Source organism: Galleria mellonella, unplaced genomic scaffold (genome assembly GCF_026898425.1).
Source record: "Galleria mellonella isolate WM207_F2 unplaced genomic scaffold, CSIRO_AGI_GalMel_v1 utg146, whole genome shotgun sequence".
Classification (NCBI taxonomy): domain Eukaryota; kingdom Metazoa; phylum Arthropoda; class Insecta; order Lepidoptera; family Pyralidae; genus Galleria; species Galleria mellonella.
In genome coordinates, this window is record NW_026441999.1 from 6038291 (window position 1) to 6065787 (window position 27497).

At 35.0% G+C, this 27497-nt stretch overlaps 1 protein-coding gene across 1 annotated transcript in view; it reads right to left on the bottom strand.

Annotated features, from left to right (window-relative positions):
• LOC113514821 (sex peptide receptor) overlaps positions 1–27279 on the bottom strand; it is a 386799-nt gene extending 359520 nt beyond the window's left edge. Inside the window, exons 1-2 of the mRNA XM_052891839.1 lie at positions 27091–27279; positions 26878–26932 (exon numbers count right to left, since the gene is read on the bottom strand). The gene's annotated coding sequence lies outside the window, so the exon portion shown is untranslated. The remainder of the gene's footprint in view (positions 1–26877; positions 26933–27090) is intronic.
• Positions 27280–27497: the final 218 nt, after the last annotated feature.

A 27497-nucleotide genomic window follows, 5' to 3' on the forward strand; every position in this document is an offset into this window, starting at 1 on the left:
CATGACAAATTTCACATTCATTCTGGATATGATCTATCTGTGTAACAAATTTTATAGATATCTGTTCAGTCTATTAAGTATTATTGAGTGACAAACATCCATACAAAATGTACTTAGTATACACAGGAACTAAAATAAGTAAACCTCCCTTTCCCATTACTGTAGGCAGTAACTACAAGTTTGATTTTGTCGTATCTGTTCTTTGCTTTATCTACGCACTTCGTATACACTCGTCTGTTACTCTCGACTTAACCTCTCTTATATACGTATCCAATTTGGTCGATATACACTCGATAATCCGTTTTGTCCGTTTGTCAATAACGCGCTCCACTAACTTTCTCATTTACTTCTAAATGTTATTACTGTAACAATAAAAAGTCAAATAATAATTCTCGTAAAGATTAAGCAGGTACTTTTTGACAAATTTAATTTAATTTTTCAAAATAAAAACAGTCTACTTGATAATATCAACATAGTCAAAACTTAATCTTTTGTTCATATGTGCCTTCTCAAAACGGACCTTAAAAGCCTAACTGCGATTTCCAACTTGCCTGCCAAACAACTACTACAAATCCACCCCTTATATGGGAAGCCTATGTTTAGCTGCGGACAGTTAACGAGTGATATAATAATGATGATAAGATAAATATCTTGTGAGTTTATCTATGTTGGATTTATTGTTTTTGAAAAATTTATAACCTAAAAAACTATATCCTAAAGAAAAGAAATCAAAAGTAATCAAACATCTGAAGTCTATGCTAAATTTCAATATACGATGTTGAAAACATGCTCCTGTTAATCATATAAATAAAAATAGTGTTCACGTACATACAAATACACGCACGCACGCACGCACGCACGCACGCACATACGTCGCACCCTCGCACTGCATAATACTTGCTTTATTAGTGGTGAGATCTAAATAAAAATAACTACTTTATATAAATTAGTAGATAAACAATTATCAGTAAATATTAAAAAACCTATGTAAATCTCTGAATGCATGTATATGTTAATACGAATCCTATTTCCTACAGAACAGGCTGAGCCTAATATAGGAATCAATGATAAATTCTGTGCTTATACAAACATACTTTGTTTAATTATTTTTTTTATACAACTTAGAATGGCAAACAAGCTGACGGCCCACCTGATGGAAAGTGGTAACCGTCGCCTATAGACATGAGCAGTACCATGGACATAACAGAGTATACTGTTTCGCCCATGATACCCCCCATGCGTTGCCAACAGAGGTACCCAAGCAAACGACTTTTGTACAGAGTCTCCTTCTGGTGTATAAAATAAATATATTTTTATCTTTATCTTATCTATCTTTTAACCGACTTCTAATATAAGTTTTTCAATTCGTCTGAATTTTTCTTGCCATTGTATTCGAAACCTTACGAATTTTTAATTCACATTCATAGTTTTAATTCATTCATATCAATTATTATTATTTTAATAGACAGTATTTATTCTCGCATTAGTCCCATTTTAACTTTGTGACACTCTCTTTGCAGAGCAAAAACCTGCTTGTTGTCAAGCAAAATCTATACACAATCAATGTTATCTACAATATACCGCCTTGTGTGCCCCGACATAAAATGGGGCCACTCCTTCCTTTCCCGTGGGTGTCGTAACAGGCGACTGACTGGCAAAACTCCCCTTATGGGGGAGGCTTTTGTCCAATAGTGGATATACAACAGCTGTATAAAAAAAAAATTACAATATACCTCAACGCTTATAAGTGTGTAATCATGAAGGAATATATATATATATATATATATATATATATATATATATATATATATATATATATATATATATATATAATATGAAGGAAATTCATTAATTCCTTACAGAGCAAAATGTACTTGTTATAGGGCAAAATATATTTGTTTTTTGTAGGGAGCAAACAAAAATTTGCGCGAGAGACATTACATATATTTTTCCCTAATAACAAATGAAGGATTTTAACTCTAACCCCGGAACCCTTAAAAGGAGAAGCTGTGAAAGTAATTGTAGAACGAGCTCATTCGACTACGCTCATAAACTTGGGTTTATTACACGTAGTTAAGAGCTAAAACTAAAGTTAAATATTTTATGGAATAAAAAAACTAAAGCCATAATATACGTATTATATCAGTTATGCAGGACATGAATAAGCAATTATGGTATAACATTTTATTTAATGATGGAATTTTATTTAAGCATGGGAGCGATGAACAATAGCATCCCTAAAGCCTAACTGCGGTTGCCAACCCGCCTGCCAAGCGTGGTAACTACCGGCAATACCAGTCAAGTGATTTTATTTAATACAAAATTAAGGATTTTTGTATCAAATAAAATAGTATAAAACGTGAAAGTGAGTTTGTTTGTTATTCCTTGACACTAACGGCACAACGAATCGTAAAAACATTTTTATTGTATACATACTATTTTTTTTTTCTTTCTATAAACAGAAAAATCGGTTAAAAGAAGTTTAGTTTTGACCTATCAAAATAACTGGATCACAATAGAAGTCGGTATTTTGTTAATCTTTAATTATTTATTTCAAATGAGAAAGTTTGCTGCAAGAAATCTCTTATTAGAGATAGATAGATAAACTCTTTATTTGCGTCAAAAGATATACAAAACTTGTGACGACACTAAAAGAAAAATAAAAACAGAACAAAAGGGCGATATGTACAAAAGTTTTTACACAACATGTGTGGTACATATATTATAAAAATATATATACCACAGCGATGCAAAAAGGCAATATTTCATTAATAAGCAAACCACTGATTTTCAGTTAATGCCTGAAAAATGTATACACTCACCTTTGTATATTACGTTTAAAATTAAATATTTTATCAATATATTTGTATATAGAGTAAAGAAATTATATAAAGAGTAAAGAAAGAATTTGTAAGGATTAATTCAAAATACAACCTTATTTTAAAGTATATACAGTACTGTATTGACGTGACCTCTCATTCTGGATTAGGTCAAGTGCTCTCGCGTAGAAGATGAGATAATGAACAATGATCTCCAGAAATGAGCTACGATGGAAAAGTTTTTACCTATTCCTCAAGTGTCTGAGGCTGGAGCGGACTTCACTGTAAGAACATTTGTATCAGAATATATGTATTTTCTTTGGCAACTTTTGCACAATGTGTGAAGAGATATTTATACTTCTCGTTTACTTTTTTATATTACAATTAACTACTCCACAGCGCCACCTACCGACTCCATATTTTTTCTTATTTTCTCTTAAGTTAGAACAAATAATACGCCGTTACAAAATTTCATTGAAACCAATTGTACGGTTTCAAAGTTTAACGTGGACGAACGTCGTTGCATAAATTTTGAATATATCAAGATTATTTGAAAAAGCATACAACCTCCTTAATGGTTACCGTAGACTACGAACACCATATGTTGCCACACAAAGGGGTTCACCTTTTACCAAAGGAAAACTTTGTACAAAAGTCGTTTGCTTGTGTACCTCTGTCCTATTCGTGTTTCTACCGTGAAGCAGTTGTATTTGGATGGCTGTATTTCGGTTTGAAGGATAGGATATGGTTGTGAATTTACAGGGTACAGAGGAATAACACCTGAGCCCTCAGGAAATGTAACGCATGGGGTGTATCATGTGTAAAACAGAATACTCTATTATATCCATGATCTGCTCATGTCTATAGGCGACGGTTACCACTTTCCATCAGGTAGGCCGTCGGCTTGTTTGCCATTCTAAGTTGCATAAAAAAAAATCGTTATCTAACAATGGGTAACCGATTCAAAGAGCGATCAAGTTAAAAAGGACTCTAAATAAAATAGCCAAAGCCTTATTTTTGCAACTCCAATAGCTGTGGATGAAAAATGGGGAAAATTGCTTACAGTTGATTACGATTATCCCTTAATTTACATATTAATTGTTTGGGTAATTAAGCTTTCATACGAAAAACCGATTTCTGGTAACGATGAAAACAAAGATATTGGGAGTCGATTTTGAAACGCCATTTTTCTGAAGCTATCTTTAAAATTAAAATTCCAAATTGATATCACAGCATAATCTTTATTATAAGGATCAATATGAAGTAATTTTCAAATAGATTTAGATGGTCCATAAAACAGTAATTTTTCCGAATTATCGAATTTTAGATTAAGAGATTGGTTTAGAGAAATTGCGCTTCTGAATCGACCTCATTTGCTTGTTTATAAAGCGATTAGTGTTAAACCTACACGCCTGTACAGGTTTAATTATATCATCGTCATCATTTCAGCCATTATTCGTCCACTGCTGGACATAAGCCTCCCCCATAGACTGCCACAAAGAACGGCCCTGAACCACCTGCATCCACTGACTCCCTGCATAGCATTTGAGACCGCCACTCCATCTAGTGGGGGATCATTCTATAGTGAGTTTACCCGAACCGCCGTGTGGTCCCGACATAGTATAGGCTACCCCTTCCCGTGGTTTTCGTAAGAGTCGACTAAGGGAGGACGAGGAATGGGCAACAGCGTCCTTCTTAAAACATCTCTAAAAGCCTAACTGCGGTTGCCAACCCGCCTGCCAAACGTGGCAACTACTGGCATAACTCTCCTTATGGGGAAGGCTTATGTTCAGCAGTGGAAAATTAACGGCTGAAATAAATAAAATAAATAAAAAATAGATAGATAGATAGATAGATACTCTTTATTGTTTCCTCCAACTTTTTCCTCTTAACTTATTATGAATATAAACAAATACAAACATGAATATGTACAACTTACAATTTTTTTCTCTTAATATTTTTTTTATATGTAATGAAATTCTAATTTCCTTAATTTGCATACTTACTTGTTCAACAATTAAGTCCGTTGTCTTGAAGAGATTACGTTCAGTAGGTAATAACACTGTCTCACTGTATTTAAAAAATGTAAAAGTTATATCTATTTTTTTTTTATTTATTGTCACAAACATACAGAATTACAGAAAATGATACAGTTTACTTATGTTCTTTTATTCCGTATGTAATGTAAATAAAATTATACTCATTCATTCATACATTCATTTAAGATAACAATTTTTGGAATTGTTATCCGTATGTATATTTGTTCTGATATCACTCAAAAAAAATTTTTTTTTTTATACAACTTAGAATGGCAAACAAGCTGACAGCCCACCTGATGGAAAGTGGTAACCGTCGCCTATAAACATGAGCAGTACCATGGACATAACAGAGTATACTGTCTCGCCCATGATACTCCCCATGCGTTGCCATTCCTGAGGACTCAGATGTTATTCCTCTGTACCCAGTAAATTCACGCCATATCCCACCCTTCAAACCGAAACACAGCCATGCAAACACAACTGCTTTACGGTTGAAACACGAATGGGACAGAGGTACCCAAGCAATCGACTTTTGTACAAAGTCTCCCTCTGGTAAAATTATATACGATTATATAAATTAGATACGATTTTTACATTTGTGTTTTTCATTAGATTTCCTACTTTTAAAATCCATACATACGAAGTTGTGGGCAAAAGTTATTCTGAATATTATAAAGAGAAAAGATATGATTTATTGTTTGTAATGAACAAACTCTAAAACTATCTATTTGATTTAATTATTTATTGACCTATAGAAAGATATCAGTGAGTATTACGGGATACATTTTATCTTTAAAAAACCGCGCGAAACCAAGGCGCGTTGCTAGTCTACAATATAGTTTATGTTTATACAATCTTATTAATAATATAAAAATAGAAATATTTAAGGAAAATTGACATAAAGATACTTAATAAAACCAATAGAAGCCATAATAATATTTTTTATAAATTTCTCTAGAAAGTCTATCTATCTGTCTGCATGTTTGGTTGGGCATCACACAAAAATCTATTTTTTTTTTTATTTATTGTCACAAACATACAGAATAACAGAAAATGATACAGTTTACTTATGTTCTTTTATTCCGTATGTAATGTAAATAAAATTATACTCATTCATTCATACATTCATTTAACATAACAATTTTTGGAATTGTTATCCGTATGTATATTTGTTCTGATATCACTCAAAGATTACTTTTTTTTTATACAACTTAGAATGGCAAACAAGCTGACAGCCCACCTGATGGAAAGTGGTAACCGTCGCCTATAAACATGAGCAGTACCATGGACATAACAGAGTATACTGTCTCGCCCATGATACTCCCCATGCGTTGCCATTCCTGAGGACTCAGATGTTATTCCTCTGTACCCAGTAAATTCACGCCATATCCCACCCTTCAAACCGAAACACAGCCATGCAAACACAGATGTAAAGATACTTAATAAAACCAATAGAAGCCATAATAATATTTTTTATAAATTTCTCTAGAAAGTCTATCTATCTGTCTGCATGTTTGGTTGGGCATCACACAAAAACTACTATACCAAATTTAATGCGGTTCCACACAGTTTTATTCCTGAAGGTCTAATTTAAAATCTGCTACATGTTCTACCTTGATACGACATCTAAAAGTAATCTGTTTCATAGGTTTTATATATATTCTTTATTGCACTTAAAAATTACATGTGATAGCATTTATAGTACATTACTGCAGCGGCCAACTACTGAGGCATTGATGGACGAACGTGCAAATGTGGGCCAAGGCGTAGCCGAGGCACACATACGTATATCCATCAATGCCTAGTTGTGGCCCAGTGTTTAGTACTTTTCTCAAACAATGCGCGAAAATCAAAAACACAATTTTACTTTTTAAGTTCAATGACGAATAACGAACAATAATAATTTTTCACGCGCCATAATGTTCCTTTATTTTTGTCAATAAACAGCTTTCTATTTGCAAGTCAGTTCGAAATTTAAATAAAACCTTTTATTAGTTACCGCCTTGGTAGCCATGATTCGAAGTAAAAGGTCATTTCATTTTTAAATTACAGGACAGGTATGAGTTTACATAGTAATCTATCTGGCCGCAAAACACGACAGATATGGATTTTCATACAACTTTTGCCGGCCGCTGCCCGCATGTATCTGGCCAGTACAGCAATTTTGATTTATCTCTAAGAAGATTGTCAAAATAATGCTCACATTTCCGAGCATGTTTGAGAAATAAAGATTTTCTAACTTCTAAAATCCACAAATACGAAGTAGCGAGCAAAAAACAAGTAGTAAATAAGAGTAGTCAGACCTACAAGATTATCCTAGTGGACACTTATCAAGCGCTAATTGACAATTGAAAGTAGGACAAGCCTCTAATAGTGTCGACGACCGTGGAACGACTTGATTATTTACGAGTACGATACATACACGCCTGCATTCACTTCGCTGAGCCTTAATTCCAGTTAAGAATGATAATACATGATCAGTGAACCAACCAATCAATCATTTATTTCTATAAACATAGGTAGAGTTACAAATTTGATGTCTTTTTTTATATACAACTTAGAATAGCAAATAAGCTAACGGCCCACCTGATGGAAAGTGGTAACCGTTGCCTATAGACATGAGCAGTACCATGGACATAACAGAATATATTGTTTCGTTTTTACATGAATGACTTAAACTGTGCACATAATGTAATTGAATTGTAAACTAGCTGTGTCGCAAATATAACTACTATTTAAGTTTTTTATGATTATGATCTGTTTTATGTGTCTTATAAATAAAATAAACAACCAGAGGGAGACTTTGTACAAAAGTCGTTTGCTGGGCACTTCTGTCCTATTCGTATTTCTCCCGTGAAGCAGTTGTATTCGCATAGCTGTGATTTGGTTTAAAGGGTGGGATATGACAGTGAATTTACAGGGTACAGAGGAATAACACCTGAGTCCTCAGGAATGACAACGCATGGGGGGGTATCATGGGCGAAACAGTATACTCTGTTATATCCATGGTACTACTCATGTCTATAGGCGACGTTTACCACTTTCCAACAGGTGGGCCGTCAGCTTGTTTGCTATTCTAAGTTGCATAGAAAACAAAAAACAAAAAGAATTAAATTTAGTACATATCCTAATTTAGTACATAGGATACTTTACGAGTATATTTACTTTACAGCTTGATTCCAATAATTGTTTGCAAATTTGGAAGTAATTACGTTGTAATGTACTATCAAGAATCCCGGGATCATTATGAAAAGAAAAAAAAAAGCGTATAATTGCTGAATCCGATCGTATTAAGTCGATGATTTATTTAAGCCAATTCGAGTGGCGATTAATCGTAATTCTACCTGACTGCGGTGTGGTGTCCATGAAAAATTTATTGAAAAGTGTTCGTTCTTTAACTTTTTAATAATCGTCACCCGATCCCCGGGATGAAAGGACGGCCGTTCTTTTTGCTTTTTCGTTTTTAATTAATTTTAAAAGGTACTGCGAGAATTCGGGTTTTCATTTACCTTTGTCCGCTTAATAGGTTTTTTAACGATTGTTTTTAGGGCCTACGCTTGTCGATATACCTGTGTCCGGAACAATTTTAATTTTTATGACGACTTTTCAATAGAATAGGTGGTATTCCATTTTTGTAAAGTTTACTACAATACACGTATTACACCATTACCCCAATTGTATCCTTCTTGTGTGAAATAAGAATTTGATCTAAGACTGTCTATATATGTAGATATACAAATCAACTCTGGAAAGGCAGGGGGGAAGGGATTGTTAGTAATGAAGATAAAGGGCCCTATTGCTAGCAATATACCCAACCAGGTGGTCCCCCTACAAACCATCATGCTAAATTCCAAGTGTATTCATCACGATAGGCTAACTGACCTGCCTTTTTCATTCTCACCTATCATTTCTCACTGGTGCCCCGCCAGCGTATACCGTTAGCACAGGCGAGGTTACCATTACATTATCATCCATTAAAAAACACTGGAAAGGCAAAACACATTAAGCGTTTCTTTAAAAAGGCAGAAAATCTCAATTCGTTTTTTTTTTAATTTTTAACCGTCAGTTATAAATTTGGAAATTTCTCTTTTATCTGAAAACATATACTTACTGATTGGTCCCATACAAATTTTTGTATATAGACAATAATTATATCAAGTTAATACGATTTTTAATTTCTCGTTTCAAAATTTAACCCAATTCAATTCAATCATTTATTGCTATTACATGTTGTAACAATATAGGTCTTAAGTTATTAAAAGTATAGAATCAACATGAACCCTGGAAGGGCGCAGCGATCACATTAATAAATATTTCATAAAGTATATAAAAAATTTTTTACATTATATATATGTATCGTCGATTAACATAAAATAAATAAAACATTATTACATTGAATCGAAGCATTTGGCGTTCCATTGTTTCTGCCTACCCTAATGGGAGACAAGCGTGACAGATATGTATGTATGTATGTATTACATTGAAACAAATAGGTACAAATACAATTAATTTTTCTCATTGAAAAATTCCTGTAGCATATAATAACTTTTTGTAATTAAATATTATTTTAGAGCTATTTTAAACTTTTTAGAATCATCCTCGAATCTATCGAATCGATACTCGAAGCGCAGGACTTATATTAATTTACACAAAACAACGTGCCGACAGCTAAATCGCGGACATTAATTAGAGAACGATAAATAACAATCAATATTTATTTATATACTAGCTTATGCCCGCGAATTCGGCCGCGTCATGTACATATTTTTTTTTTGATGGGTGAAAATGGTATGGTAACCTCGCCGGCGCTAACGGGATACGCTGGCGGAGCACCAGTAAGGGTCATAGATGAGAATGAAAACAGGCCAGTTAGCCCATCATGATGAATTCATCAGGAATTAACCATGATAGTTTCCAGGGAGAACCGCGAGGAGGTCGACCTGGTTGGGTATATTGCTAGCAATGGGATTGTCAGTCTCCATTACTAACAATCCCTTTCCCCCCTCACCTACATATTACTACAGCATATTATTAACACCTTATACACAAATGGGTATTGGCGACTCGCACGAATGCTAAGGGGCTGCTTGAAAATCAGCGCTATATAGGTACGCTGGAGGTGTGCATATATAGCAACAGCTGAGGCGGCTGCAGCAACCAGCAAAATTGATAGTTTTTTTTTTTCTTTTTTATTGTTGTTTGTTTACCTGTTATTGTTGTTATTGGTAATAAATACTCTAGCTTGGGGGGAAAGGGATTGTTAGTAATGGAGTCAAATAGCCCTATTACTAGCAATATACCCTGTCAGGTCGACCTCCACGTGGTTCCCCCTGGAAACCATCGTGACTAATTCTAGTTTAATTCGTCAGGATGGGCTAACTGACATACTTTCATGTTCATCTGTCATCTCACACTGGTGCCCCGCCAGTGTATACCGATAGCGCAGACGGGGTTACCATATCATCATCACTCATTAAAAAAAATACTCTATCTATCTATATTTTTAATAGGTGAAAATGAAATGGTAACCCCGCCCGCGCTGTCAGTATACACTGGCGGGGCACCAGTGAGAGATGATAAGTGAAGATAAATAATCAGTTGGCCCATTATGATGAATTCGACAAGAATTAACCACGATCGTTTTCAGTGGAAACCGCGTGGAGGTCGACCTGATCAATCCAATCCTTCCCCCCAGACCTCTGTGACCAGAATATGTTCACTGACAGGAATAAACAGTAGCCTATCTCCTTCTCCATCCCATGTAATACATTTAAACTAAATTTCATGATGATTTAAGCCATGAAAGCACTAAAAGGTAACAAACAAACAAATAGTCACCAGAGGGAGACTTTGTACAAAAGCCGATTGCTTTGGTACCTCTGTCCCATTCGTGTTTCAACCGTAAAGCAGTTGTGTCTGCATGGCTGTGCTTCGGTTTGAAGGCTGGGATATAGCGTGAATTTACTGGCTACGGAGGAATAACACTTGAGTCCTCAGGAATGGCAACGCATGGGGGGTATCATGGACGAAACAGTATGTGTGTGTACTGTTATGTCCATGGTACTGCTCATGTCTATAGGCGACGGTTACCACTTCCCATTAGGTGGGCCGTCAGCTTGTTTGCCATTCTAAGTTGAATAAGAAAAAAAGTCAACTTTCACACTTATAATATTAGTGAAAATATTGCAAAATATAAGTAGAAAAATACAGGTGAATCGTGAAGCTTTAGCTTTTAGATTCGCTTAAACATGAGAGTACAAAGCGGACTTAAAAGCATTTTCTGACAGTCAACCATATGGAAATAATAATAAAAAAAGAAAAGAGCAATCGAAAGCTATAAAATAAATACGTATTTTACTGAACTAGGTGTTATTTTGCGGAAGTCCATACCACTTATTTTTGATTAAAATTATTTTATTTAATTCCGCTACCATTTGTATGTGTGTGACTGTCAACACTAGAGGATTTTTTTTAATGGGTGAAAATGGTATGGTAACTTCGCCTGCGCTAACGGGATACGCTGGCGGAGCACCAGTGAAAGGTGATAGATGAGAATGAAAACAGGCCAGTTAGCCCATCATGATGAATTCAATAGGAATTAACCATGATAGTTTCCAGGGAGAACCGCGAGGAGGTCGACCTGGTTGGGTATATTGCTAGCAATGGGATTCTCAGTCTCCATTACTAACAATCCCTTTCCCCCTACACTAGAAGATTGACCACCACTATTACTATATGAAGTTCTACATGCTTCTACAAGCCATCAATCTCTTGAAATTTGCTTTTAAAATTCGCAGTTTGAATTTTGTTATTTATAATTTACTTATGTTAGTAAATGTGTGATCAAATCAAGAGACTCTTATATTTATAACTTATTGTTAAAATATCTTACCGTTGAAGTCACTGTTTTTTTATTGCAAAAACAGAACGTATCTGTCTAAGGTAGACACAGGTTTTATTTTTAATGGATGATAATGAAATGGTAACCCCACCCACGCTATCGGTATACACCGGCGGAGCACCAGTGAAGAATGATAAGTGAGGATGAAGCAGGTCAGTTAGTCCATCGTGACGAATTCAACAAGAATTGTTCACGGTGGTTTCCAGGGGGAACCACGTGGAGGTCGACCTAATAGCGCATACTGCTAGCAATGGGGTTGTCAAACTCCATTGCTAACAATCCCTTTCCCCCCAGTGGAGGTAGACACAGGTTTTTTTTTTAATGCATGATTAATGGAATGGTAACCCCGCCTGCGCTAACGGGATACGCTGGCGGGGCACCAGTGAGGGATAATAGGTGAATAATGAAAAAAGCTGGTCAGTCAGCCCATCGTGACGAATTCAGTGATAAATTAGTCACGATGGTTTCCAGGGGGAACCGCGTGGAGGTCGACCTGATACGGTATATTGTTAGCAATGGGAACTAACCTCCTCATTACTAACAATCCCTTCCCCCCGGTAAACACAGGTTATCGATTAATAATTGTCGTCTGTTTCTAGAACAATCTACGAGCTTTACAACTGATTGTGAAATATGACCATAATTTCTTGCAATACCAACAGTCCAGTATAAATTGACACGAATAGATCTGTTTGAGCGTGTTGTTTATGAGACACGCGGGGTGTGGAGGGTTCAAGTTATACTGGCACTTATTCAGGTCACAGTATTGATACTACCTACGAATAGTTGGAGGTGGATTAACTTCTTATATATCTTTGGTCTAAAGAACTTCGCTCAAGCAGCGGATAAAGTGGCCACTTCCTATAGAATATCGAGGGTTCCAATCTCGGATTAGTGAATACAAACATGTTTGTTATTGTGTACTTATCTGTACACGCGACTTTGTCCGTACGGCCGTTGAAATTAATTTAGTCTTTTTTTTATACAACTTAAAATGGCAAACAAGCTGACGGTCCACCTGATGGAAAGTGGTAACCGTCGCCTATAGACATGAACAGTACCATAGACATAACAGTGTATACTGTTTCGTCCATGATACTCCCCATGCATTGCCATTCCTGAGGACTCAGGTGTTATTCCTCTGTATCCTGTAAATTCACGCCACATCCCATCCTTCAAACCGAAACACAGCCATGCAAACACAACTGCTTCACGGTAGAAACACGAATGGGACAGAGGTACCTAAGCAATCGACTTTTGTACAGTCTCCCTCTGGTATAGTCTCTGTGTACTATGCGTACTCTAAATTTTCATTGAATTTGGTTCAGTTATTCTCGTTATATATTTAAACGAATATTAACTTCTAAATAACTACGTGTGGTCCCAGTATAGAATGGGCCACCTTTTCCTTTCCCGTGGGTGTAAGAGGCGACTAAAGGAACTAAAAGGATCGTCGAAGGATGGGCAGCAGCATCCCTCTTAAAACATCAATGCCAAACTGCGGTTGCCAACCCACTTGCTAAACGTGACAACTACTGACAAAACAGTCCAATAGGGTAAAGCCTATGTTCAGCAGTGGACAATTAACGGCTGATATGATGATGATGATAAAGGAATGATGACATATTATGTTATTACTCTGTTAATATGGACAATACGCCTTATAGATAATTGCTTATTAATAATATGCCTTAATTTGATTGCATTGTGATTGACAATTCAACGTCGAGGAATATCGGCGACGTAATTTCCGGCTAAGTACGTGTGTGGGGAGGTGACACGGAAATTACGTGAACCAATTTCAATGATAATAATAATAATAAACACCACTGGACATAGCGCCATCTAGTGACAAACTAAGTGAAACTTGTCTATGCCACAATATTGTATAGGTTTTATCGCTTTTTTTGGAAAGGATTGTTAGCAATGTGGAGGTTAGTTTTCATAGCTATCAATATATTCTATCAGGTCGACCTTCACGCAATTCCCCCTGGGTACCTCTGTTCCATTCGTGTCTTAACCGTGAAGCAGCTGTGTTTGCATGGCTGTGTTTGGACATTGATCATGGACGAAACAGTATACTCTGTTATGTCCATGGTACTGCTCATGTCTATAGGCGACGGTTTCCATCAGGTGGGCCGTCAGCTTGTTTGCCATTCTAAGTTGTATAAAAAAAAAAGAAATTGTTGAATTCTTCACGATGGACTAACTGACCTGCCTTTTCATCCTCACTAATCATCCTTCACTGAGGCCCTGCCAGTGTTTACCGATATCGCAGGCAGCGTTACCATTTCATTGTCATCCATTAAAAAAAAGACACTGCCGCTCATGATTAAAGATCCCGAATTGATCCCAAAACTAGTCAAGGTTTCTCGGTATAATTACAGCTAAGTTAAACCGGTACTTATTACATTAAAATGTATAAAAATTAACATTGATATTAACTACAATTTAGAAAACTTCCTACCTTCTTGTTTGTAGCAGCATTCATTGCAAAGTGGGGCTATTGGTATGACATGAAGCTGATAAATGTTCTGGCGTTCCGCCCGCACCTGGACACTGGACGAAAAAATAAAACTACAAGCTATTGGTGTAAGTTACAATAGTATTTTTTATTTTATACTAGCTGATGCCCGCGATATTGTCCGCGTGGTATTTGTACTCCCAAAGGGAGACTTTGTACCAAAGTCGATTGCTTGCGTACCTCTATCCCATTCGTGTTTCAACCGTGAAGCAGTTGTGTTTGCATGGCTGTGTTTCGGTTTGAAGGGTGGGATATGGCGTGAATTTACTGGGTACAGAGGAATAACACCCGAGTCCACAGGAATGGTAACCCATGGGGGTATCATGGGCGAAACAGTATACTCTGTTATATCCATGGTACTGCTCATGTCCATAGGCGACGGTTACCACTTTCGATCAGGTGGGCCGTCAGCTTGTTTGCCATTCTAAGTTGTATAAAAAAAAATGTTATTTCTGTTTAGTGTGTATCGATGTACCTACCTATTTATTATGTCTGGGAATACTGGACTAAAATTAACAACTGACGTGTCGTTCTCACTCTTTGACTTAGATCAAAGTAACTTAAGTAAATTGTGTACTAAACTGTTTAAGTTACTATAGTTTTTTAACTATCCCACAAGAACTCTTTAATTTTCCGTGACTAATAGTATCTACAATGTTGACCAGAGATATAAGGTACAGCGGTGCAAAATTTCATTCACATCGGTCCAACAGTTTCGGAGGTTAGCCCCTACAAACAGACAAACAGACAGAGAAATAAAAAATTTGAAAAAATCTAGATATGTCCTATTTCACTTCTAACATCCCCCTGACTCAGTTTTTAGCGTTTTTTTTTTCTATGTACAAACATTCGACCTTTACAGTTTCATTATATGTATAAATATATATTCTTTATTGCATTTAAAAGAAGATATAGCATTATTTTAACAAGACATTAGTTTAACAACTTGTTTGCAATGGTGAGCTTATTTCTGTGAGAGATCTCTACCAGCCAATTCAGAAATTATTTTTATATATTTATCCAACGTAAAATATTACTGCCAAGTTCATATAGTGAGTTGGGTCAATGAAGTTTTTTTTTTAATAGGTGATAATGGTATGGCAACCTCGCCTGCGCTATCGGTACACACTGGCGGGGCACCAGTGATAGATGACTGATGAGGATGAAAGCAGGTCAGTTAGCCCATCCTGACGAATTCAACTAGAATTAACCACGATGTTTTCCAGGGGGAACCATGCGTGGAGGTCGACCTGACAGGGTATATTGCCAGTAATGGGGCTATTTGATCCCATTACTAACTATCCCTTTTCCTCCAAGTCAATGAAGTTATGAAGTAGTGATCCGGCTAGGTTTTTTTTTTAATCTAATGTCTACGACGAATTTTTCATCGTACGTACGTACAAAGTTCCTGTTTTTTCTGCGGAACAAAATCTTAATATACCCAACGTTTACAATCGTTAGTGTAATTCTTAAAAAGAAACAAAGTTAAGTCGACTTCAATCTTTTCAATTCAGAACCAAACAAAACAACAATTCTTTCTTCAGAATAAGAGAAATTAAATTTAAAAAAAAACATGGTGTGGTGAAATTGTTCTCATTGCCGTTAATAATAATATTTATTTATTCAGACAACATAAGGCTTATTTTGCTAGTTATAAATTTACTTTATAAATTTCACCAGAGGGAGACTTTGTACAAAAATCCTTTGATTGGGTACCTCTGTCCCATTTGTGTTTCAACTGTGAAGCAGTTGTGTTTGCATGGCTGTGTTTCGGTTTGAAGGGAGAGATATGGCGTGAATTTACAGGGTACAGAGGAATAACACCTGAGTCCTCAGGAATGGTAACGCATGGGGGGTATCATGGGCGAAACAGTATACTCTGTTATGTCCATGGTGGTCCATATTCCCATCAGGTGGGCCGTCAATTTGTTTGCCATTCTAAGTTGTATAAAAAAATTCGGCAGGCACTCCCAGAACACCCAGAACCGAGTCAAATTAAAAATGTTCATTTCCTAAATTGACCAGACAGGGAATCAAACCCAGAACCTCTTGTACGCAAAGCAATGTTTTCACCTCTGCGGTCGTCTAAAACAGTACCATAGGCTTCACAAACACAATATATGCTGCGTACACGTCTATGGTCAACGATTAACACTTTCCATTAGTTTATTCTCTCAATTATTTCCAAACCTCAACTCTTCTAATGTTAAGTTTCGTTTCCATGGAAACAGGACAGAAATCATACCTCTATAAATGACAAAACGTCACAATTGTGACGAGCTAACCGTGACAATACTGTATTACTGATTTCCTATGGGAATAGATAGAAAACTGAATTATTCGGACACGTTCGGGTCAGAAATGCTTTTTGCACGAAACCAAAGGGTGTAAATGTAATTTCATTTATTATGCGACTACGAAAACGACAAACTTGACCTTTTTTTGATTATTTATGAATCGACTTCGAAAATGGAGCAATTTCTCAACTCGTTGTTTTTATATTTAATAACTCATAACTCCGTCGTTTATAAATAGATTTGGAAAATTCTCTTGTTATTTTAAAGATATGTTTTCAGATTGGTCCCATAAATTGGTCCCATTTAGATCGAAATAACTGGTTTTGCTACAATTAAAGTTTTTTTTTTTCAGAACACAATCTAATATTGTATATTAGATTGCGCCTCCGATCAAACTGTTTATAATTACTCCTCTCCATCCAAAGGTTGTCTGGAAGAGATCGCTTTTAGCGATAAGGCCGCCCATTGTTTTCTCAATGTGATTATTTCTTGTATTGTATTGTATATATTTATAATAAGTTTACTATTGTAATCTTTAGAAGGAAGCAATGAGTATCTATCTATCTATCTACTCATTTATTAAGAGATTCCAATTCGTCTCATTTTATTTACTAGGTTTTTGTACTATTTCTAAATGGTGTACCAACATAAAACATATACCAGATTTTAAATAATATCGTTAAAAACAGAAATGTGAAAATCGCATCCAATTTGATGCAGTAATTTTTGCATGCTACCGAAAAAAACATATATACAGACAGATAAGACAAAGTTACATTAAAAGTCATAATTGAATAAAGATACCTAATTATGAATATACGCATGTCTATATTCAATCAAAACACATCACCCTCCTATTTGCGACAGTAAGTTAAGAAACATGACGGTGCCTCAATCTCTGGGAGGAAGTGAATTTCCCTTTCATTGTTAAAGTTAAAGGTGTAACAAATCGCCCAATCCCATGTGACACGATATTCACATATTAATAGAGTTTTGTGTATCGACTCGACCTTTTTCGGTATTCGAATATTTGGCACTCGAATGAAAAAGCATCGAATCTTGACTCGAGTTTGAGTACCCAAACAAGTACTCGAGTACGTACGGTTATTCGAGTACCTCATCAGACTGTAGTACTTTTTCAATTGGTTTCTGAAGCGTCTTCCTTATTTCTCAAGAAGACAGTAAATGTTCAGTTATTTAATAACTTTTCCCTTTAATAATTAAGAAAAGTATTAAGAAAATTATGAAAAGGAAATAGAAAAAATATAAATACGCGATATCTTCGAGTATTTTTTTTATTACAACTTAGAATGGCAAACAAGCTGACGGCCCACCTGATGGAAAGTGGTAACCGTCGCCTATAGACATGAGCAGTGCCATGGACATAACAGAGTATACTGTTTCGCCCATGATACCCCCATGCGTTGCCATTCCTGAGGACTTAGGTGTTATTCCTCTGTACCTTGTAAATTCACGCCATATCCCATCCTTCAAACCGAAACACAGTCATGCAAACACAACTGCTTCACGGTTGAAACACGAATAGGACAGAGGTACCCAAGCAATAGACTTTTGTACAAAGTCTCCCTCACAAGTACTCGAAATTTGTATCCGAACATCATGTATCAGAATTATACATAGTACTTGAATACCTAAGTATTTATAGTTGGTTTTAATAGAACCTAAAGAAAATATAAACAAACGAATAATTGCCCTAATAATAAGACAGTCTAATAATGTCCAAATATAGGAGGTACCAATTAAAAATAGATTAAACGATTGAATGTTTAGATTCATTACTAATTTAGTTTAGAAAGCTAAATTTGTTAATTTAATAAAACTAGATTATTAACAAACTAAAGTCATAGACATAGAATGGGCCACCCCTGCCTTTCCCGTGAACGTCGTAAGAGGCGACTAAGGGAACTTAATGGTTGACGAATCGCCAATAGTGTTCCTCTTAAAACATCACCAAAGCCTAACTACAGTTGCCAATCCGCCTGCCAAGCGTAACAAGTACTGGCAAAACTCTCCATATAGAAGGCCTATATTTAGCAATGGACAGTTAGTCGATTAGTCGATATAATAATAATAAAATGTGTAATCGAATCAGCTTGACTTGTCACGTCACTACTTTCGCATCGCACGCCACTTGTCAATCTACCGGAGCGCCATTAACCCAGAAATCGGACACTAGGTGTTCGACCACTGACAGGACTAAGTGAGATAGGTGAACTTTTTCGACAGTTTTCCTTTAAGACAGCGCTGTTACTGATAATACACTATTAATGCTCTTTGTTTAGGTATAACCTATGTAACTGGTGAACCGTAATACGACACGATAAGGATCATAATTAAGAGAAAACGCAATGGTCGGGACTTTTGATGAACAGCTATTTTGCTAATCTATCGCATTCGCGTTGTGACTGGGTCTGAAAGAAAGGGACAACTACATACACAGTTCGATAAATACCAATGATAAATTAAGATTGTTCCTAAAAAAACCGACTTCAATTCTGGCTCAATTGTATATTTTGATTTAAAATTAAACTAGAAAAGTAAACAACTTAATTGATTTTGATACAAAATCTATGGAACTTATAAATCCCTTCAGATAAAAAAAAATTTCAAATTGTTTTATAACTGATAGAGCTATAATAAAAAAACCGAGTCTTTTTAGGCGAAGTGTAAGTGACTACATCATCATCATCATCATATCAACCGCTATCTTTCTACTGCTGAACAACATTTCAACTCTGGGGGGAAAAGGATTGTTAGCAATGGAGTTTGACAGCCCCATTGCTAGCAATATACTTTATTAGGTCGACCTCCACGTGGTTCCCCCTGGAAACCATCGTGAACAATTCTTGTTAAATTCGTCACGATGGCCTAACTGACCTACTTCATCCTCAACTATCATTCTTCACTGGTGCCCCGCCGATGTATACCGATAGTGCGGGTGGGGTTACCATTCCATTATCATCAATTAAAAAAAAAACATTTCAACTATTTAGATTACCAAAAAAATACGATCCCAAGGTACCTGCATCCACTGACTCCCTGCAACGCTTTTGAGGTCATCACTCCATCTAATGACAAGTCTTCCTACACTGCGTTTGCCCGTAAGTTATTACATGTTACAATTTAAAAAGACATAAAAAACATTTCAGATCTCCACTCAAGAACTTTTCTTCCCCATCGGTTGTCGGTTCTTTGAGCTATGTGACCATTACATTGTCATTTCAGCTTATTTATTTTTCTGGTTATGTCGGCCACTTTGATTCTTTTGTGGATATCCTCATTTCGGAATCTGTTACGCAAAGAAACTTCGAGCATAGGCTCTCCATAGCTCTGAATAATTTAATTTTTTAAAAGCATATGGGCAACCGTGTAGGATCATGTTTCGGTTCCATAGATCATCACTGGCAATCACAGAATATAATACACATAAATCTACAGCTAAAAACTTTGCGCCTACATCATATTTTGCTTCGGACTTTTTCAAATACATTTTTGCTTCTAAAATCCAATTTTTAATGACAATAAAATTATTGATGTATAGTTGACATTGACACTTTGTCTATGGCATTGAGAAGTGATGTCTGTGTTCTAAAGTAAGTTCTAAGTATTATTATAAAAAAAAATAAAGTTGTTGAGAACTTTTTTTTTTATAACATATACACTGATTACAATTTCCATGATAGATGTAGACAGAAATCATAAATTTTCTAAAATAAATATAGATACCACAAGTAGATAACGTAGATAGAAATAATGAAGTCTCTAAACTAAATATAGATGCCACAAGTAGATTTAATCCTCATCTGTGATATCTACCCACCATAAGGCAGACTGTATGCTTACATGTATACACATTTACGGTATTATTCATAAAAAATCTTATTGCAAGTTTAAAGATCTCATTGGCTTAAATGTCAATTAAAACAATTGAGCGTTTATAACATTATTCATAAACATTCAATAAGCCCTCAATAACTAAAAATAAGTTTATTAAACGATTTATTTATTTAATTTTTTATTCTACACACTAGTTATAAGAATAAGACAGAGGTAATCAAAAGAACAAAGGCGAGCTTAACTCTGATAGAGTTTTCTTCCAGCAAACCCAAAGTGGAAAGGAGCATCAATGTCAGCGGATACAGAAGTGTACAATATTGTGACAATTTTTAAACAGACAAAATTAAATTAATTGCATTATATTTAATCGTAGAAATACACATATACATAAATATATACCTACATCTATGCATATACTTACACAAACATACCTTATTATGTTGCAAACATACGATTATACAGATAGAGTATCTCCATCTCGAAAGCATTTGTTTCGAGAAGCGAGTCAACTTTTTATACAATTATGCGTGATAAATAGTTATGAGTGATTCCTGTATAACTTCTATACTTTATCTTATGAGTTTTGCCCCTTTTTAATGCGCAGAAATTATTTTTATTTATTTATTTATTTCTTTATATGCTTTTGTACATTCACTTATATTAAAGATATTAGGTTATACCAAAATGTACACAGGCGGACTTATACCTTAAAGGGATTTCTTCCAGTCAACCTCGAGAACCCGAAAGGAGAAAGTATTTATAGGATTAGCATAAAAAGCATAACATATAAAGTGCAAAATTAATACTTTAAATAATAAAGATATATACGTATTTATTTATTAAATAATTAAATATATAATAGATACGTCAAGATACAATGTGTGCGTAAGTATATAGAACACTGATTTAAAAAAAAATGAGTCCGCTAATTTGACAATTAGCTGACAAAAAGTCGACACGTTTTAGAGACTCGAGGCTTTATCTATATAATCTAAGGTTTTTTTTTTATACAACCTAGAATGGCAAATAAGCTGACGGCTCACCTGATGGAAAGTGGTAACCGTCGCCTATAGACATGAGCAGTACCATGGACATAACAGAGTATACTGTTTCGCCCATGACACCCCCCATGCGTTGCAATTCCTGAGGACTCAGGTGTTATTCCTCCTTCAAACCGAAACACAGCCATGCAAACACAACTGCTTTACGGTTGAAACACGAATGAGACAGAGGTACCCAAGCAAACGACTTTTGTACAAAGTCTCCCTCTGGTGAGTGTCGAATTTTACAGACCATAGACACCAGCAGTTGTCAAATGTCAGCTGTCAAAAGTATTACATGATTTATAATACAATAAACATTTTAATAAATATACTACTCCTGCTACTATATTTTTTGCATTATTATTAAAAAAACATAATAATTGCTATTTTAATTAATACTGAATATTTACATATATCAAAATTTCAATGGGCATAAACCGAGTAAAGAAAATACAATGTTGATTGAACACGTCATTAGAATGGGTATGCATATCATGTTATAATGACGTAATTATTCATTATTAATCGCAGATTTTTAACTGATTCATATTTTAGATCATAAAAAAATAAAGAATTTGCATTTATATGTGTAAAATTATATATTATTTTAATTTAATGCTACTCATTTTGAGGTTAAAATGTTTTTATAGTAGGCATTAGTCCAACATAACTTTATAGGGCTGCTTTTTGACGTTTTCACCTTATTGACTTGCTATAATGTCTATTTAGCCATTATCCGTCCACTGCTGGACATAAGCCTCCCCCATAGACTGCAATAAAGAACAGTCCTAAGCCACCTGCATCTATTGACACCCTACAATGCATTTCAGGTCATCACTCCATCTAGTGGGGGGCTGTCCTACACTGCGTTTTCCCGTACACGGTCGTCACTCAAGAACCTTTCTTTCCCGTCGGTTGTCGGTTCTACGAGCTATCTATAACTATTACTGAACATTAATTACAGAATTATAATGCATTTATGAATAAAAATTTTTGTATTTACAATTATTTCTTTATTATAGAAAGCTTGTAAAGGGTTGATGTTTTTTTTTTTTTTTTTTTAAATAAGACTATTAATAGATAGCATTACTAACAAATAAAACGCTTGTTGAACATTCCTTACATACTAGAAATGTTCAAGTTCTTGGAAAATACATGTTAGTTCTAATATAAAATAATTACATTTTATTTCCAGTTTCAAATATCTCTAAGGGTTACTATTTGGAAAATATCTCTTCAAATATAATTTCATTTTCCTCTCAGTAAGAAATATCTCTGGGGAAATTATGCAATTGTAGTTTATTTATATTTAAACGTACCGTTTGTAGACAGAGTTTTTTATTATTTAATAGACGATAATGAAATGGTCACGCCGCCTGCGCTAACGGTATACGCCGGCGAAGCACCAGTGAAGAATGATAAATGAGAATGAACAGGCAGGTCAGTTAGCCCATCATGATGACACCTGGAACTCAACACGATGGTTTCCAGGGGGGACCACGTGGAGGTCAACCCGACAGGGTATTTTTTTCTTTATACAACTTAGAATGGCAAACAAGCTGACGGCCCACCAGATGGAAAATGGTAACCGTCGCCTACAGACATGAGCAGTACCATGCACATAACAGAGTATACTGTTTCGTCCATGATACCCCCCATGCGTTGCCATTCCTGAGGACTCAGGTGTTATTCCTCTGTACCCAGCGAATTCACTGGTAGTCTACATTAGTAATAACCCCTTCACCCTCTTGTAGATACCCTACAAACAATAATTATCGTATTGTATATTTGTTTACTTTATGCTACGTTGGTTAATGAGAATCTTAGATAAATAACTTTATTATTGTGGCGAAATTTGGAAGGGATAAGTAAATACGATGAGACAACGTGCACGTTACATTGCTCTTTCATACAATCCTCAAAGATTGATAATTGTATCATTCTATGATTCCATGTTTTGGCATATAATAATAATATTTTTACTAGATAGATAGAAATTAGACCTTAAGGAATAGAATTTAGAAACAGGTTTTTATACCACTGAGGTGGCAAACATACAGTCCACCTGATCATAAATTGTTATCGTAACCTACGAACACCTGCAATACCAGAAGTATTACGCGCGCGTTACCGACCCTGAAGAAATCTCTTTACCCCCCTTTTGAAGAACCCCATGCTGTAATCTCTTGGGAAAAACTCGGCAGGGAGCTCATTCCATAACCTTAGTGTCCGTGGGAGAAAACATCTCTGAAACCGCGTTGTACATGACCACTTAGACTGTAGGATATAAGGATGAACTCCCTGTCGATGGCGAGCCGTACGATGATAGAAAGTGGTCGTGGGCATCATATTGAACAATTCCTCTGAGTACAATCTGTTGTACAAGCGGTAGAACACGCAGAGTGAGGCAAAATCTCTCCTAAGACTTAAGGGTTCGAGACCGCTTGTAAATTGGGATCACCGACAATTCTCATAGCTCGTCGTTGCATCGAGTCGAAGGGTTGATACAATAGTTTTTGCTTGATATCAAAATACGCGTAGACAGAGAAAATTTCCAAAAAATATTTTTTGGTATCAATTGGTTTTATTAAAACCCCTGATACCATAATATTTTTCTTTTTTAAATATCTTCTACGTACAGACATCGTTGCTTACAATTTTATTATATTAGTAATATAACATTTTTTTTTTTTTTTTATCATTTATTCAAATAAACTTACATTGAAGCACTTTTGGAAAGTCATTACATTTTTTTTTTAATCTACCGCTCGTTCGGAAAGCTGTCTCATCACAAGAAGAACGAGCAAGAAACTTGCGTGTTGCTCTTTTAAATAATTTTATTATTACTTTACATTTTCAAGTTTAATTGTGTGAATACAAACCATCAATTAGCACTAATTCAATTAAATACTCAAAAAGAAAAAAAATATTGAATACATAACCAACTGGTTAAACAATTAATAAGAGGAAATCAGTCATAGTGATTAGAGCAGACCAGTCCCTACAAGCAGCACCCGTTCACGAGTATGACGGATGAGCCAGCCATCACTGCGCTCGACCATATTTTAGGGAGCCCAATGACCCGGCCCACCACGCCGCCACAAGTCTGGACATTTTAGTGAGCATGACTACTCAAAACACTAGACCACGTCAAAGCTACTCACAATTGCCATCTGATAGTTATAGTATTCACATTTTACATAAGAATGCATGCGGCAATTAATACAAAAAACCGCTACGCTTTCATATTTCTAAAATTAATCAATTAAATCAAGAAAGCAATGAGAAAATAAAATTATAACGTTGTATGCTAATAAACTAATTATTTACTTGATATGTTGTCATCTATGAATTCGTCTATCCTGTAATAGGCTTTCTTACATAAAAATTGTTTAATATAAGATTTGAATTGCCTCTCTGTCAGATTTAATGCAGATTCCGGCAGTTTATTATAAAATCTTATGCAATTACCATAGAATGAATTACTGATTTTGTGCAGACGGCATTTAGGTAAAATAAGCTTATTTATATTGCGTAAGTTTCTACTTGTACAGTCTTTGAGTTTTTTAAAACTCTCTAAGTTCTTCCATGTATACATAATATTTTCATAAATGTATTGTGAAGTAACTGTGAGGATATTTGAGTCTTTAAAGCACTGACGTAATGACTCTCTCGAACCCATACCATAAATAGAACGTATGGCTCTCTTTTGTAAAACAAATATAGTATTTATATCGGCTGCTTTACCCCACAGCAGTATGCCATAAGACATTATGCTATGGAAATAACTAAAATATACAAGTTTAGCCGTTGCCACGTCTGTTATTGTCATTCAAGTAAAGATTTACTTAAATAAAAATATTTACCGTAGAAGTATCTTTCCCCTCTCACCGTACTGGTTTCGCTTCAAATTCTTTTCTCCTAAATTCTTCACGGCTCTGGAACGCGCTTCCTGATACCATTAAGTGACTACCGACTTAACCATCTTTCGAAAAAAAAACGTTCACGCTCACTTTTTTACTTTATCCGAGCAGTAAGTACGTTATTTTATTCTCAATTTCGTGTATAATATTTTATATATGTGTAAGTATATATATATATATATATATATATATAAACATTTTTAAATAGTCTTTTTTTATGATAACCTACCAAAGCCCATTCGAATTACAATTAGCGCTAAGAAGAAATAGCCAAAAACTCAACTGGTACTTTTTTACACAAAAGTTGACTTTAAAAATTAAAAGTATCAATACAAACTAACAAATAGAGTATTTTTTTTTAAATTAGTCAACAAAGTAACAACAAGTATACTGATATTTTACAAAAAAAAAAATAATCCTACACTCTGATTAAAGGTGCAATGTTTCGTACATAGAATATATTGGAAATATTTGAATTTAGAATGCATAACTACATTGAAAGTATTTAAATCTAAAAAGCGAAATGACGTGTTTACGCATAAAAATATTGCTTCGCAACAAACATTTTCCTTGCTATATTCTTTATTGCACTTGTAAATTACATTTATAAATGCATTATATTACGCATTTATAAATGTTTTGAGCAGGGGTTGACTTATGTATGACAGAGATCTCTTCCAGTCAACCCATTTAAGTTAGAAAGCATGTCGTAATTTTAATCGTCGCAAAACAAATTATGTGAAAGTAAACCCTATTAATTGTAAAAATAAATATAAAAATCGATTTGCAGAGTTGACGACATAATCGGGAAATTAAAAAAAAATTCATTTTTTAAACAATGCAGGCGAAAGAAACGTCGAAATAGAGCCTTATCTATAAAAACTCGCAGCATTATTGCCTTAATATATAAACACTGAGATTTTGTTCACTGATCCACAACATTATAGATAAGACAACCATACCATCTATCTTTGTATTTCCTTCAAATCATAAATATAGATGTATCAGACATTTATCAATGTCTGGAATGAATTAGGTTATTTTATCATAATCCTTGCAAGAACTGCGACGGTATGTAGCTTATACTAGCGACATACTATTTCATATTATACTTTTTTTTTTATTTACCAATAAGGCAAAGAAATATACGAAACACACGCGATACTACGAATGTCACGTGCTTACTGCCAGTTACGAAGAAACCTTTTTTATATGTTTACCGTATGGTATCGTTATTTTTTATTATTATACATAATATATTTACTATTTGGACATTATAAAAATAATAAACGTATCCATTTACCTAATATTAAATTTATTATCTTAATAAACTATTTTTTTCGATATTCTCCGAAGATTTAAAGGGCATATAAAGAAAGGACTTCCTTTAAGGTGCCGCGTGGAAAATAAACCGGGCACTGACCTTTACAGATGAAGGACATACAAAAAAAACGTATACATAAAAAGACTTACCGCAAAAAATAAAGTCCGGACTTGATAAATTTTAATCAACACTATAAAACGAAAACTAAAACAGAAAATGATCAAATTAAACACACAAGATCCGGCGTGGAACGTTAAATGTCATAATGTAAACAAAAAAAGAAAAAGAATATAAAAAATAAAAAATACAGTTATTTTAAAATTCGAATTTTATCGAAAAAGGAAAAAAAACGGCTCACTCACACACGGACATTACATACAAACAGTTACTGTTGATTCGATTTTTGAAAACGATCCGATCTCGACGTCGCGGGTGAAGCGACCGCGCTCGGAGAGTCTACGTTCTGAACTACAGCTGTAGCCTGAAACGGGTTTGCCGATCGCCCTTCCCCGCCCCCGTGGCTGACGTTTCGTTGGAAAAATTTCGTTGCATACAACTGCCGTCCCTCATAACCTTCCGTGCTTCCTGTCTTCAAAGGAAATGTTTATACATCACCGCAAACCAATATCCAGGTATGATTCAGGACTCCTTCAAAACATTGCGGGCTAAAATTGTATATGAAACGTTGAAACTGTGTAGGCATTGAGTTTGTTTTAGTTTATTATGAAATACGCTCGCAGTATCATGTTATTTGGAAATATCTGTCTTC